Source organism: Pinus tabuliformis, chromosome 2_2 (assembly GCF_031772625.1).
Source record: "Pinus tabuliformis cultivar Carrire ecotype Pingquan chromosome 2_2, CPIR1, whole genome shotgun sequence".
Lineage (NCBI taxonomy): Eukaryota > Viridiplantae > Streptophyta > Pinopsida > Pinales > Pinaceae > Pinus > Pinus tabuliformis.
The window spans coordinates 1,052,284,021-1,052,296,676 of NC_142300.1; the positions used below are offsets into that span (position 1 = coordinate 1,052,284,021).

The 12,656-nt window shown below is 35.5% G+C and overlaps 1 non-coding gene and 1 pseudogene across 1 annotated transcript; one reads left to right on the top strand and one right to left on the bottom strand.

Annotated features, from left to right (window-relative positions):
• Positions 1 to 3,421: 3,421 nt before the first annotated feature.
• Positions 3,422 to 4,355, top strand: LOC149197008 (phosphoenolpyruvate carboxykinase (ATP) 1 pseudogene; annotated as a pseudogene).
• A 1,354-nt stretch (positions 4,356 to 5,709) lies between these two features.
• TRNAK-UUU (transfer RNA lysine (anticodon UUU)) lies at positions 5,710 to 5,782 on the bottom strand. The gene has a single exon. It is a non-coding gene; the product is annotated as a tRNA-Lys (tRNA).
• Positions 5,783 to 12,656: the final 6,874 nt, after the last annotated feature.

Consider the following 12,656-nt stretch of genomic DNA (forward strand, 5'->3'; position numbering starts at 1 on the left):
ATATTTTAAGGGAATTTTATATAAATTTTTAATTTTTTTAATTTATTAATTAAATTATATATATATATATATATATATATATATATATATATATATATATATATATATATATACTAACTAACAATAATAACTGTGATTACCTATGTTAGAGCATTGATTATAGAGGATTTTAAGCTATTTGTAAAGATCATCACAACTTTACTTCCAAATCCTAGGTGTTCTTAGGCTTGGCAACAACATTCTCATGCTTCAGTTAATCTTAATTTTAAAGATGTGATTGTTTTAATATTCAAGTACTTTATTTCTTTGCATAGCTACCACTCTTCTATTTATGTGGAAAAATATTATAAAATAATGAATAACTAGGTAATGGTGGAGAGAAAATAGTTTTCATTTTAAATGTTATAAATTGATGAATAATTAGGTAGGGTAGGAAAGAAAATAGTTTTCAACTTTTTGTCTTGTCTTTTACTTTTTAATCTAGGTGTGCTCTTACAAAAAACTTGACACTCATTGAAGCTTAATAAAAAAACAGAACACTCTCTACCCAGCCCCTTATAATCGTGGTGATAAGCACCACATGTTGGGTGGATGGGTCTTCTTCCAACCAATAAGCAAGTTGATCCCAACTAGCCTCAGTTTAGTTACAAAAAAAAATTACTATTATTAATTTAATTTTGTATAAATTAAAAATATATATAATTAATTAAAAAAATGATTAAAAATATATCATTAAAAATTTCAAAAAAATAAAATATGTATATCTTTTTCATCCTTTAAAATTAAATTATCATTTTTAATATGTTCTAGTCAAAGTTCACCTTTTTATTTGTTATTACAAAAAAACTAATTTATTTTTTTAATAATAGATATAATTTCCATTTTGAAAATTTCAAAATTCAAATAGAAATTAAATTTTAAAAATTCAACTATAATAATTATATATTAAATTTTAAAATTTTATAAAATATATTTAATAACCGATCATTTTTAAGAATAAAAAATTAAATATTATTATTTAATTTTAATTTATAAAATTTAGAAATAATATTACACCAATGTTAACATATTTAATTAACTTATACATTTGTTTTATTTAATTATAAAATATTTTCTATCCAAAAGAAAAACAAGAAACATTTTTATTAAAACCCAAACTATAAAAATGGTTGACAAAATCCTAACATGAGTTGAAAAAATCCTAACATCATAGTATACATGCATTAATATATTTATAAACATGTTTGATTTTTTTTAATGGAATGGATACAAATATCTCGATTAATCCAAAACCATTTGAAAGGCTTCAATGTTTCAATATAGCCACAATAGGATTTTCTTGTCTCTTGCACTTTTTGAATTGCAATTTTATATTGAAGTCTTCCATATAATCTACAAAAAAAAAAAAAACATAAATCCCAACTTATAAAGGAGTTACCAAAATTAATTTAAGAGCTCCGAGATGTGCTTCCACGTGTTTCCTTCCTTAGCCTTTAGCCTCTGCAACTCCCACTCTTTAAAAGCGAGATCCATTTATGTTTGTTGGTTTGGTTTGTGTGCATGAACAAATGGTTGTGTAGACTTAGAGCTTTATAAATTGGATTCTCACTATTTCTTACTTGTGTTACTCTTCGATACGATAAGATATACTAAGGTCTACCTACCTATGTTGTAGGTATTTTCTTTTTTATAAGTTATTTGTTATATATATTATATTTTTCTATAAAAAAAATAATTTTACTTTTGGCAATTGTGGCGAACACACAATACAATCAAAATCATAAATACTTGTTTTTTACTGATCAATTGTGATAAGTATCTATTTTTCACTTACACTTGCTCATTAAAACTTGGAAAGACATGGACTTTTCTTAATTCCAAATAATTATATAACCATAAATACTTATCACAATTCCTCAGAAAAAAATATTGTTACTATATTGTAATATCTCAAATCAAATATATTCTTGACCACCATAACTAATGTTTCAAATCTTTGAAAAAACTTTTAAATTTAAATTTATTTTGCAACAATTCTAAATTCTGGTCAAAACAAACAAAAAAAAAGAGAGACATAATTTTCTTTAAACTCAATATACACCATTTTTTATATATAATTTTCTTTAAACTCAATATGCAAACTATTTTAAATATTTTTTTGAAGAATCTTTCTAAGGAAACTCAAATTAGCCATTCTTCTTTTTCCTTCTAATCCTTTTGATCTTCCTGAGACTGGATCTGTAAGTATAGATATTAATGAGTTAAAAGTGAGTGAATATTATTTTTTGTTTTATGATGTAGATTGTATTGAGTGATAACCTTATTATAAAAATAAAAATATATTTTTTAGACCATTATAAATTTGTTCATAAGGAGAAAATTCTCTCACTCGTGAAGAAATTGAGAAGACAAGACACTGATACTCTCCATCTTAAAATGGTCATATTGCATTAAAATTTTTCCCTTTTCAGTTTGTAATCTAATGCACAAATGTCATAAACAAAAACAACCTATGGACGAAAATCAATAGCTAAAATGTAATCTATTATTACCTTCGGCTGTCTGCCCAACTAAGGTTTTACTCCATGTAAATTTCCAGCTACTTATTATTTTCCAGAAATCCAAAACTTACCATGCCACAAAAAGCTACCGACATGGACCATTGAGCCACAAAGCTGCAACAAACACGGAACTGAATATACAGGCAGTTGATTAAAAACACATGCGAAGGGACCTTGCAACAGGTACACAATTTTAGTGGCTTTGGGATGGATGTGTGGAGCTACCACCCCTCCCACAGCCATGTCTATGCGAGCCATGATGATTCCAAGCATGTTGAGGCCTGGCATGCTCTTTATGTTTTGCAATATGAAGTTCACTCCACGCGTTGGTAGCTTACACAGGGCCGATGTCATGAAGTGTTGTGAGGAAGCTTGAGTGGGATTCAAGCATGGCACTTCGTTCAGAGAAATAGAAGCCTGGTGTCTGAGATGCAGTAATCCGAAAACGCCTGGATATCCGTGAATCAACAGCGGAATTCTATGAATTTACAGAGCACCATTCTATGTATTTATAGAGTACTCTAAAACTATCCGTTGCCATAACAAGATGTGGAAACAAACACAGAAAAGAAACAAAAGCATACTGTTTATTGTATTGTTTTTTAATAACGCACTGTTATTTTTCAAAATTTCATTTTCCCGCGCTCAATTTAAAACTAAGGAATAGGTATCATGCATGGCAAGCTGCAAATCTATTGGGGTAAGCCGGAAATCTCGGACGTATCGGTACATCAGATCAATTCGCACCATTGCATTTACTCCCGGAGGATGCCCATGGCCATACCATAGGGGAAGGGTATGGTGCCGCATACGATGACATAAGATGGGGGTAAGCATTAATGACCCAATAGCATGGGATCTATTGCTTGCTGTGGATACACAGCCCTGGTCTATACATAGCTGATACACCCATAGCCTTTAAGGATTCTCTTCTTATTGTAATAATGCAACCTCTTCATATTGTATTCTTGGACGAAGTCGTGTGCTTGTGTATATATTTTGATCATGATTGTGTGCAGGTATTTATATGATGTTCCAAATATGGATGGGTGGACAGGTAGCAGGCACAAAGTACCGCATAAAGGAGCATGAAGCTACGTTTTCTGCTTGTTTAAGCGCTGCATTCATTATGCAACATCCTACAAGGTATGCAGTTATGCTAGCTGAGAAAATGCCAAAGTACAGTGCAACAGGCTGGTTCATCAACACGTCTGGTCCGTCAACACGGCTGGTCCAGCGGTAGGTACACTTAGCCTTTATTTCCTCTGTTTTTTTCATAAAATGGTAGGTTGGTAAAGTAGGAAAGATTTTGTAGTGGATAATGGGTTGCTTGTGCTTGCAGCTATAGCGTGGCGCAAAGAATAAAATTGTAGTATACGAGAAAGATGATTGATGCCATTCACGTCGTCTCCCTTTTGAATGCCAAGTACTCAAAAACCTATGTATTCAGACTGGAAATCCCAGATGATATTGATGGTGTTCCCTCTGAGATTCTTCATCCAGAAAATACTGTAAACTGCTAGCCCACCATTTCCGTTCCTAATATTAGGAGCCCTCGAGATTGATTCGGTTTTGTATGGTGTGGTGCCATTTTCGTTATTAATATTGTAAGCCCTGAAGATGATTCGGTGTTGTATGGTGTGCTTGTAGTGGCTTGAAAAGACCGCATATAGAGAAACGCTACTCAAACTAGCGGGTATTTTCAGGAACAACTCTGAGAAGTTTGCAATTTATAAAATCGGAGAGGACAGTAAGCTTACCGAGGAAATTTAGGCAGTAGGTCCTCAAATTTAGTCGTGTAGCAGGTCCTTATTTTTAGTCCTTAAATTATCTTCTGTGAATTATGAAGGATAAATGGTAGTAATATATTGATTTAATGCTGCTGAAAGAGCGAAGCGTATCATTGGGCACTTAGTTTGTAGGTATTTTAGGATCGATATTTGGCATTTTGTGTATGAAGAATCCTGGGGCATGGCTTCAGGGTAGACTTTTATTGAAGAATTACAGTAGGCTTTATGATATACGAATGGCAACGTTATTTGGGTTGTACTAGTTGATATCAATGGGGAACAAAAGTAGTGAGCGGCCAAATGTTTATGGTTTGGGTTGTACCTATCTTTCTCAATGGGGGCGAGAGTAGTGAGCTGGAAAATGTTTATGAAAAAATAATATTGATTTATACATCATTGGAAGTTTGCAATATATAGATTGTGATATTCTATATATCGTGGCAATAAAATTATCTATCTGCAATCTATCCATTTCACATAACTAAAGGTTAATTTGATAATGATTTTCACTGTATAAAGTCTTAAATATATAAGACCTTTACATCTAGGTTTCACATAACTAAAGGTTAATTTGATAATGATTTTCACTGTATAAAGTCTTAAATATATAACGCCTTTACAATTACCTAGATGTGGTTAACAATGATATCCATACATTAGATCAATGTGTATACAAGGATTGGCTAAGTGGTTTTTTCAATGTAGAAAGTCTTAAATATATAAGGCCTTTACAATTACCTAGATGTGGTCAACAATGATTTCCATATATTAGATCAATGTGTATACATGGATTGGCTAAGTGGTTTTTCAAAGATATAGATTGGTTTTAGTGATTCATGTTGTTCAAATAATTAAATTGCTTTTGTGATTTAAATGGTTTTCACATAGATTGTTTTAATGATTTAGATTGTATTAAATTAAGTCAACTCATATAATTATAATTTCAATTTCAAATATTTAATGTAGATTGTTTAACTGATCTAAATTATTTCAATTGAGTCGACTTGTATTATGTGTAACTATAATATCTAAATTATTTTAATTAAATCAATTTGTATTATGTGTAACTATGATTTTTAATAAAATTCAAATTAGATGGGTCATTTCCTCATATTTAATTATATTAAATTGGATTACCTTATTTATGTGTAAATCAACTAAGTAACTAAAAAATCCTTTAACAATAAAAAAAAATCACCATTTATAAACTACAAACAACTTTACATTTTTTTTATAAACAATAATAAGGGTTTTTTTTTTTAATAAACTAAAAGATTTTTTATTAAACAATAATAACCTAAAAGCATTCTCGAACATTGGGCGACTCCGCTAAAAGAAATTACTTAAAAATCGAATTACGCCGTCTGTGGGAATCGAACCCACGACCACGTGGTTAAAAGCCACGCGCTCTACCAGCTGAGCTAAGACGGCGATGTTAAATATTTTTTGTGTGGGGTAGTTTAATATCTTTCATTTGTATCGTACAGAAGTCTTGTGTCTCCAAGTTATGAAATATAATTTGCATTGGAATTATTTTATCTGCGTGGCACCCACAGGTTTTATTTATTAGGTTGTTGAGGATACCTCCGCGGTAAGACCTTGATTTCCGAAATATTATATTTAAAATTATTAATAAAAAAAAATTAATTACAATTTTTTTTTTTTAAGAATAGCCCTAAATTTTATATGGATAATTTTTCTATTCAAAATTATTAATAGAAGATGTTTAAATTAAAAATAAGTTTTTAGATTAATGTAAAATTTCGCCATAATTCAAAATCATAACTCTATAAATTTATTTATTAGGAAGGGAAATAAAAAGATTGATTCTAAAAAAGTTTGTGGATAAGGTGTCAAACATCTTTTTATAAAATTTTGAATGTGAGGTTTCTTCATCAGAAAGGAGCTTTTAGAAGAGTTCTAATGAAAGGTGATAATTGCTCTTCAAAAACATCTAGTTAAGATATTAACAAAGGCATTAAGTAGTTTTAGGTTCTTAACTTTTTATCATTATTTTGTTGGTTAAAATGTTGTCATTGATCATATCATATGTTGTCATTGATGTCAAATGTTGTCATTAATGTCAAATGGGAGAATTTTGGGCAAAATGTTGTCATTGATGTCAAAGAAGCAAGCTCCATGGAGAGTGCCAAGGAGTTTCAAGTTGAGGGGGAGTCCTCTAGTAGTTGTTGTGTTTAGAAGAGAACCATTATAGTAGCAGGTTAAGTGACAGGTTAAGTGAGGAAGTTAAAAATATTATAATTATGATGGTTGGGTGGCCCGGTCTTTAAAGGAACTTTCATATCAAGTGATCTGCTCAGTTGCCTTTGTAATGTGCTCAGATGGATAGACCAGATGGATAGACCTTGGAATGACCTTTCCAATGGTATAAGGTAGCTTTAAAAACTCCAGAGGATGATGGAGTTATGGTCAGTTGAAGTTTGTCAGTGTTTTAGGCTTCAAGGTTCCGCATTAATCTTGTGTTTTGTAATAAATTTCTTTGTTAAAATAAATTCCAAACTTAAAGCAGATTTGTGAAGAAGTCGGATTGGTCAATAAGGTCAGGCCATGGGACTAGTCAGAAGGTTGGCTTAGTTGGAAGGTTTTTCATCAGAAGGTTTCAGCATGCATACAAAGGACCAACCACCAACCCCCAACCCCTAACCTAAGTAGGACCCGAGTAAGATAAGTCGTAGATGTATATTGACGATGAATGGTGTCAAGGAAACATATAGTCGGAGATGGTTCATTTTCCATTTACCTCCCTTCAGGTGTCCCGATGGATTAAGCGACCAACTCTCGAACTATGTGGGACCTAGCACAGAAAGACTCTCAATGCATGTTTAGTTGGGCCAGTCGGCAATCTACCAGACAATCTATCTTCCCACTAAATGATCTCCCAACAATCAAGTGCTAATATGAAGCTCTTAGCAGTTGTGCAGTTGGTTCTTGCCTTGTGGGCATATGATGCCAAATCTCTAAGTACATAATGTCATGTTTGGCAAAAGTCATTGAATCTGAAAGTTAGTTAATTCTATAGGTTTAGCTATAGACTCTGCTAAAAACCAATGAAACCCTGGATTTGCTAAACTAAGCAGGATTATCAGAATTCAATGTTGGGAACATCAAACACAACACGAAATCGGATTGCTCTACTTGAAGGCAACAGATCACAGTTAATGCAATGGGTATAACACATATGTTTCAATAATGGGATTTCTATGATATTGGATAGATAATATTGGATGTCAAGTATGAGGCAGTTCAAAATATGAATGTAGTCTTTGTTGGAAAGAATATGAACTGGTATTGTGGTCATTTAATTGACAAGGGAAACCACACTCAAAATTTAAGGGTTAATTGTACTGTGTAAGAAATGTGCTCTGTATGTTTATGATTACTTGTTTAATGCTCCAACATTTACTTTCCTACAAGCTCTATTTCATTTAATGTGGCTCTTGAACTACGTGACCAAGTGCAAGGAAACTCTTTGTATAGTGTTTTAATGAAAAATTATATGTGGGATTGGTGAGTGTGTGTGAGTTGTGTATGAGACGAAATGGGGTGGAATAACATAATAAGTTATGAAGAGGATTTTGTATGGTTATGTGCTAATGTTATGTGTGTTGAATGAAGCACAGAGAGTGGAGTAGATCAAAAGCAGTGGATGAAGAGACAATTGAGTGTGTGTGGTTGCGGAGAAAGGGAGGAGTTGTAGAAATATAATAGAGTCAGAATTTAATTGTAATGTTGAGGTAGGTCATTTTTCTTAGTTTGAAAATTGTATGAAATAGTAGAACACTTGACTGAAGCAAGTTGGGGTCTGCATTTATAAGAGGTTGGAGCCTTTAGGAAAGTTTTGGCTTGTTGATCTAAAGGGGTTTGAGGCCTCTTGTGAGTGGGTGCTCACAAACATATGATGTAATTAGAGCCAGTTTGTTGATTATCATCATAATACAAGACAAGCTTTGGTGTTTTTTCTCCCATAAGGGTTTCCACGTAAATCATTGTGTCAAATTTATGTGAATGTTAGTCTTTCATGTGTTTTTTATTGCATTACATTGAAAGTTTAAGTGCTCAACACTAAAATAAAGAAAAAAGATTAATTATTGATTCACCCCCTCTTAGTAATACTTGATTCCCAACAATTGCTACTAGAGCTTGGTTCCTTTAAGAACAATTTAACCATTCGAAGGTAGATCAATAGGGAATCATGGCCAGAAAAGAAAGTCAAGATTCTTATTCATGTATGATACCAGTCTTTGATGGTACAAATTATGTATTCTAGAAGGTCAAGATGGAATCCTATCTCATGTCCCTAAGTGTAGATGTTTTGAGTTTTGTATTAGTTGACTATTTTGTTCTAGATACTCCTCCTTTAGATGTGGATGGTAAAAAGGTTTATGATAACAATACAAAGGCCAATAATACCATTCTCTTTGGTCTTAACCAATATAAAGTAGTAGAAGTAATGCACTACAAGTCAACCAAGGAAGTATGGGACAAGATTAAGAATAGTTATGAAAGAGATGAGAAGGTTCAACAAGCTCTGCTTCAAGCATTTAGAATGAGGTTCAACAACTTAAGAATGAATGAAGAAGAAAATATAGTTGAATATTTTCTTAGAGTTGTGTTGATGGTGTTGGACCCGCCAACATGTCAGGGGATCACCCCGGTAAGAAGTCCCGACTAGACCTCATATTGTTTGGATTAGGAGTCCCAATAGTGGGTAGTAGGATATCACCTTGACTACAGTTGCACGCAGAGGTAAGTAAGATGTCCTTGTTGGAGGCAAGGGTGTGACCTTGCAGCAAGTCAAGGAAGGTGCATGAAAGGCTAACACATGAAAAGGGATAGGAGTGCTCCACTTAGAAACATGTGCTAGCACGCAGATTGAAAGAGAACACACGAGAAGAAACACATCATGAGATGGAAAGCAGGATAGTCAACGATCCAAAGTGATGGGTTATACCAACAAAATAGTTCGATAATATTCATACAAACACATACAGAATAGTCCATACATACATGTGTAAATTACAACTACATACATCATTAGAGTAACCAGGATAACCGAACTAAACTAACAACATATGCATGAAACGTGTTGTCTCTGTTATATTAAAAGAGTGAAAGATCCAATCATACATACAACCATGACAACCACTAGCCTCGATAGCAGAAAATTACAGTCACTGCCACCTGCTCCTCCAAAGAGATGTACTAGCTTTGCACTGTGGAGAAGCCAAGGATCATTACAATACAATCAAAGATTTCTCTAAGTTATACTTATAGGATGCTTGGCTCCCAAAAGCCCATACAATGAGTTATGAGTTTCTATAAATAGAAAAGGGTGGGGTCACCCTTGACATTCCCCTTTGTGACTCTACAACTACCCTCATGACTTTTCAACTTACACATGACTGTTACATTCTACTATTGACACTTGGTCTTTCACTTTTACAACATGTTTACAATACATTATGCACATGTACCCATGTGAGACAAAAATGGGCTTGAGTAAGTGATGTAAGACATCACTAAGACTCGGACAGTTGTGGGAAGACTAACTCTTTGACATCCTCTCGATGATCGACGGTGATGAACCAATGCAAAACTTGGCAGTCTGTTATGGTGTCCATGTACTCTATGGTGACATCTTTCTGAAAGCGAACTCTTGCCTCCGTTGCATCCAAGTACATTGATTTTGCACCTCTGTCCAACTCGTCGGATAGCATACACATCATTGTCTTGAATGCAACTTGACTAGCGACATGCTGATGCATAGTGTCTATGCTCATCTACAAGTATGTGCTAGTGGCTATGTGCATCAACTGATCAAAGTACATGTCCAATTCCAGTCAGACTTGATTCTTTGTCTTTGCCTCGGTGAGTGTGTTGATGGATGGGATCGCATGCATGCGCACAATGACATCCATGCTCTTGAACACTCGTGCATGTGAAGCCTGTAAGCTGGTGATGAGTTGCAGGAGTTCCTCATAGTTCTAGATCTGACTCCAGATGTGTGCCTTCAACTCCACTACCTTTGGCTTGATCATATTTGGAAAGTGCAATGGGGCTCCCTTGTACCTCATTGTCCATATTTACATGTGATTGACAACAGTGTGTATTTCTGGCAAGATGCATGCTCTCCTAGCACAACGTTGCTACCAACCGTTAAGATGTAAAACTAACTTATGCATAGTGACAAACCTGAAGTACAACTTTCGGATGACTATCTCGAGAGACGATACTTCATCAAGTATCACTCTCCTCAACTTTGCTCTAGCGGATTCTGTAAGTTGCTCTTCTCCCTGCTTGACCGCTTGTAGCTCCTTTGTCATGCGCTCGTTCTCAGCTATCAAGAATCTAACACTTGAGCTAGTGGCTTCGGCATATGCCCTTATAGCATCGGCCAATGTAGCTAGATGTCTGCGCACATTGAAAACGATCACTCGTTCTTCAAACTACGCAGGAGATACATGGACATCTGGAGTGGGCACTCTGCATGACTGTACAACTCTATGTTGTGACTCGTCGAAAGATATGTTGTGCACATCCGCTTCCGGATTATCCTCAATGATTTCAGTGTCTCCTTGATCGCTTGGGACTTGCTCTGCTCTTGGACCTGGTGAAGCCGGTGGGGTGACCTCTTGGTTTCTAGGCATGAGGTCAATGTCCTGATCTAACTTTGGCTGAACCACATCCATGTCCATATACTTTAGCATCTTTTCAATCTCTTGAGTAAAGTCCTGCTCCTGCAACTGCCCACCCTGTCTACTATGTGCCAGCTGCTCGAATGAATCAATAAGCTGTATGGGAGCAGTTTCATCAATGTTTGCATGTTTTGCCTCCTGTTGTTCCTGTTCCTACTGTGTTCCCTTCTCTCTTCTGCGCAGCTCTTGTTCATCCCTGAGTTGTTGCTTCAACTCCTGCAACACCTTTTCTGCCTCCTTCAGCTTCTACTTCTCCGTCTATATTTGCGCGATCCTTTTGTTGCAATGTCGTCTCTTCGCCTAAATCTCCAAATCTACTCTTAACACAAGTGGGTATGCTTTGAACTTGCATCTTTGCTCCGCCTCTACACTGTCAGCAACCTTACTCTTGCCTTTGTCAAGCACAGGTCTGCTGCTCTCTGCTACTGCTGATGATGCTGCTCTCTAAGATGCTGCTGCCTTCTGCGCTACTAACCATTCTACAGTCATTGTGATTGGTTCATTGAGCCTTGAGAAGTTAAATCAGCTTCTCCATGGGTCTTCCTCAAGTCAATGACACACCCTGTGGATCTGAGGATGATACACTCTCACACAGTGGTCTTCTACTAAGCGATGTGGGTCATATGGATTGAAACTTCTAGTGCCGAAGGTGAATCTCTTGAATTCCTTCATCTCGGCCTTAGCATGCTTGAGATTTTGGATCTCATACAACCTGGTCCACAAAGGAAGAGTGGGCCAAGGTATCTTCTTCTTCCTATGCAGTCTTGTTGAAAACCCTGTCGAGATGTGGTGTGCAACCTCTTGCATGACCAGTTTATCCATGGAAAACTTCGGTAAAAAATGCAGAGCCTTCTTCGCGTTGTACATCCGAATGAAGGTGCCAAGGGTGAGGCATACCAATCTGCTATGTCAACCAATGCCTCCATCACTTCCTGGGACATGCAAGGCAGATCCTGCTCAAAGATCATCCTGTACACCAGCGTGACGAAGTGGTCTGATAGTTGTATTATAACATCACTGAAGTTGCATTCGGAGAACAACCTGCAATAGGTGTGTACAGAGATTTCTAAAGGTTTCCATGCCCAACCCAAGCCTGGGAACTTCTGATGGGTACATATTGCATCAAGTATGTAAGTGGACATGAAAACATTTGCTTGCCGACCCTTGGGCGGATGCCGAGCTTTTGTTACTTGTTCCTTCAGTCGAAGAGCCAACATTTTAGACCAATTGAAAGATATTCCTTCATTTTCCAGCTGATCCAACATAATCACCCAACTCTACGGGAATGTTCCTGTGCTCTCTTGGCTGTATAAGTGGCATGTGAGGATGACCAAGAGTTGATATGCCTTCCGTAGTATCGTTGTCTTGTAAACCTGGTTGGGTGTTCTCCTGAACTTAGACGACTCTTTCACCCCTCTCTTCAAGATGTCTCTTGAGTTTACATTGTTGTTGGGTCTAGTGAAGGATGCATCCATTGTGATCACCGGCTATGGCAAGTGATAATCTCTTGAAAGTCCTTTGCCTTGAATGTAGCAAGTTTTGTTCCACTGACACTGCTCAACACCATTGTATCTGGATCAGTATGCTAG